Source organism: Papilio polytes, unplaced genomic scaffold, assembly GCF_000836215.1.
Source record: "Papilio polytes unplaced genomic scaffold, Ppol_1.0 DF820622.1, whole genome shotgun sequence".
NCBI lineage: Eukaryota > Metazoa > Arthropoda > Insecta > Lepidoptera > Papilionidae > Papilio > Papilio polytes.
In genome coordinates, this window is record NW_013528582.1 from 454,405 (window position 1) to 458,603 (window position 4,199).

A 4,199-nucleotide genomic window follows, 5' to 3' on the forward strand; every position below is an offset into this window, starting at 1 on the left:
ACATTGTTTTAGGGTACAGCCCCAATAACTAAGGTTGTTTATATTTACTAATTACTGGACTAAAAGTTTATAATAAAAAATTCAGTGAAGATGTTAACGCTTTATCTTTCAATATTTGAACCTTCTGATTAGTATAGAAATCTCTCTCTCTCTCTCTCCGGATCGTTTCCTCATTCACGGTCGCGACCACTCTCCTTGGCACTCTCTCGAAGGGTGTTTCTCCATTCTGTGCGATTCTCTGCGACATATATGGCGTTATGAATAGTTGTGTTGAGAGTGGTGCATATTTGGTCCGTCCAACGCATAGGGCGACGTCCTTTAGATCTCTTCCCGTCGATTTTGCCGGTAATAGTAAGTTTTTCTAGGTTTTCGGGGGATCGCCTAGCAACGTGACCGAAATATTCCAGCATGCGGCTGAGACATACCGTGGATAGACGTTTAGTATAGAAATACTTTTGTTTAATTATTTGGCTGATAAATAATAATTAAATTTGCGACGCACAAGCGAAATCTATGCGGCATACATACAGTTTTATTCAAAACTTTATTTATTTTCAGAAGAAATAATATTTATTGTAACATACTGAACCGTCCGTAAGCAAGTCTTCGCACTTCACTAGACTTGCCAGCGGTGGGTATTTCTGTCCGGCGCAAAAGATAAGGGGAGCGATGGCTCACTGCATTCAAAATATTTTTGTCACAAGGCCGCTCTCACCGTGGTCGCTATAAGCTTTTACTGAAAGCTCCATATTCGTACATTCGATTTTTAATATTATTTTATACTAGCTATCACCTGCGATTCCGTCCGCGTGGAATATAAATAAACAAAAGTGAGTAGCCTATGTGTTCTTCCAGGTTATCCTCTACATCTATACTAAATTTCATTAGCAGTTTAGGCTACAAACTTTAACAAACATCCATCTAAACTTTCGCATTTATAATATTAGGATTTTTACTGGCATTCGCAACTTCAACTAATTTTAACAAGGAAATGCATGCATTGGTCATGACCCATAATCTTCCTTATAGGATTCTTTTTACCGTCAACTTTAGGCATTACTATCGATAGAATAGAATTCTGTATTGGCACTGGCGACTAAGATCAGGTTTGCGTGCCTCAACCCCATTACTAACCCATAACACACTTAATTAATACAACCTCAAGATACACATCAAATCGAGGCAATGCTTAAGGTCACACTAAAATAGGGATATAAAATATGAACTGGCATTGTATAGATGCTTTGATTGAATTTTATAGTCGGGTCCGAGCCACGTGTGTACCCTCAATGCTAGATGTCAGATGTCTTTAAGATTTACACGAGGACAGAACGGTCAGGCAGTGGAGGGTGCAGTACAGCTACGGCGTTTGCTAAACTATTGCAGTATCGTGCTGCTCTTCTGTGCTCTCGTGTGAAACTAGCATAACGGCGCCTGACTATGGGCGCCGTCAGATCGTTACCTTGAAAGTTATAGGCCTCGGTTACAATGATCTAATAAAAATTTTATATGCGATCAATATGAACGATATGGGTCTATTTTTAATTAGTGTATGTGCTAGACTTATAACTGTTACTGGACCTTTATTTTAATTAAATAATAGTGACTAAATCTGTAATTTTAAAGCTAACCTGTAGTTAAATTATTATTTACATTTGTCATTACAATATATGAAATGACGAAATGATGGGGACATATACCAGAAAGTGTTGAGATTGAATGTGGATGGCTACAAAGGAAGAAGAAGACCGAAGAAAGTATGGATGGATTGTGTGAAAAAGGATATTCTTAAGAAAGGAGTGGATTTAGATATTACGGCTGATAGAGTACTGTGCCGACCCTCCATAAGGGATAAGGGCAAGTGGATGATGATTTGTCATTACAATATATATTTTTTTCAATCAATGTTTAGCAGTGCCTAAAAGTATGTTATTGTTCTTATCTAGCCCTTCTGCTTTCTTCTACTAATTACTAATATTATTAATGCGAAAGTTTTGATGAATGGATAGATATTTGTGAACGTTTGTAACCTAAACTGCTGAACAGATCTCGATCAAAGGCATGTAGAGAATAGCCTGGAAGAACACATAAGCACTCGTTTGTTTTTTTTATTATTATTTCACGTGGAGTCGTTGGAAAGCTTATTCTATAGTACTAACCGCGTCATAGTTATAGTATTTACTATATTTGTGATGTTAATGTTAGTAGATATAGCAACATACAAGCTTCAAATATCTCCAATACCTCGCCTGCGGCGATACAACCTGAATAGCATAACTAGGTCAAACAAGGAGAACGTGTTCATGATTTTGTTCATTGCTTTAATAATAATTTACCAGTTATGTGATCGAAACTTTTGGAAGATTTGAACCAGTTTTCTTGCTCGACTGACAAGGTGTAACTCTCATCTAGGAATGTATATGTCTTTTGTATTACTATCGGTTTACTATCGCTTTAATGCTGGGTTTCAGAAGTTGCCACTTATTTTGTCATTACCTAGCGATTCAATAGTATTAGGAAACAATAAATTTATCGAAACAACAACACTATCGAATAGTTAAACGTAGCTGGGAAACCGGTATTAGTGAAATATAGTCACACTTTCTTCTAAACATTTAAAATGTTTTTTAGTAGCAAAATATGAACAGTTCAGTCGCTTGCTATGAGCACGTAGATTACGAAATGTGGTCTCCGTTTAAAGATTCACAGCACATAAAGTATCATTTACACTGTGTAGAAATTTCGGCAAAACACAGCTATCACATACTCCTCGTATAAAACTTGCCCGGGAACGGAGTGATCGTAAAATTTTACAACGTAAGCCGCAGCGAAGTTTAAAATTTACAATGAACCAAATAGACACAACATAGTGTTGTACTTTATTTACTCTATATTAAATATTTTTAGTTTTTCACTTAAAAAAAATATTTTACATTTTAAATCAAAACTTTGTGATGTTTTTAATCATGAAAATTCACTAAAATCAGTTGTGTGAACATTTTCATTTACATTTCTCAGTTTGTGAGAGATGACCTTTACGTACGCCTAGTGCAGGGACAGTGGCGCCAAAACTGTACGAATTAGTCTCAAGTACAAAACTAAACGGCTCACCGGATTTCAATGAAATTTGGTATAAATGTAGAGGATAGTCTGGAAGAACACATAGGCTACTCACTTTTGTTTTTTTTTAATTCTACGCGGATGAAGTCGCGGCCGAAAGTTACTATCCAATAAATAATTGACGAAGGATAATATAATCATGATGATAATGATGTCGAAGGTAGTTTGTTATAGTAAGTAAATTTAATTTTATTTAGTGATTTTAATTAGAACGAATAAAGTGTACCTAACAGCTTTAAGCACACTTCCTAAGGTTGGTGTTCGCCAAGTAAAATCTAAACAATACGCGGGGTGAATTCATCACTTCGTAGCTAAGTTGCTCTCTTCTGCAAACAAATGAATACGCTTTGTACAGTTAAAACAATCCAGTGGTAGACTCGTAGCGCTCACACGGCTAAATGAAGGCTTGAAGTGTGCGCTGCTGCGTTATACATTATCCTGTACGTTACATATATGTTAATTTATCCATTCACCCCGGGGTTACAGCGCTGTGAATTCTAAAATTAAAAAATGGCGTACGCGAGCCGTGATATATGGTGTTAAAGGGAGCATCTGTCAGTCAAGGACCACCTACCGAGAGACAGCCAGACACTACCATTCATCTTTATTCACTGTTAACAAACACTTAAAGCACATGATTTAACCCTATTATAAAGACTTAAGGTGTACTTTCGTGTGTGCAGTTGATGTATTATCATTGCGAAACTAGATGCCTCGTAATTTATGGCAAGTGTAACTCTTAACACGACGGTCTAAAGGTGATATTCGCTTGTTGTGATGAATTGTGAATAAATAATGTGACTGACGTTTTTGTTACGGACGTTATGCGGAGGCGTTGTGTACACGTCTCGTTTTCCTAAATTATTTTTAATATTTACAACACCGCTGAAATATATTTACGGTATGTGAAGATGGAAATATGTTTTCGGCGCGAGGATACAGGGTGGGGGGCGCGTGAAATCTTACGATGCTGTTCCGAACGGTACGTTTGCGTAACGGAAATTTTGTTATAAGACAACTGTAAATTATACTTAAGCATGGTAAACGAAATCTTTAGTTTTAAATCGATTAGCATGACA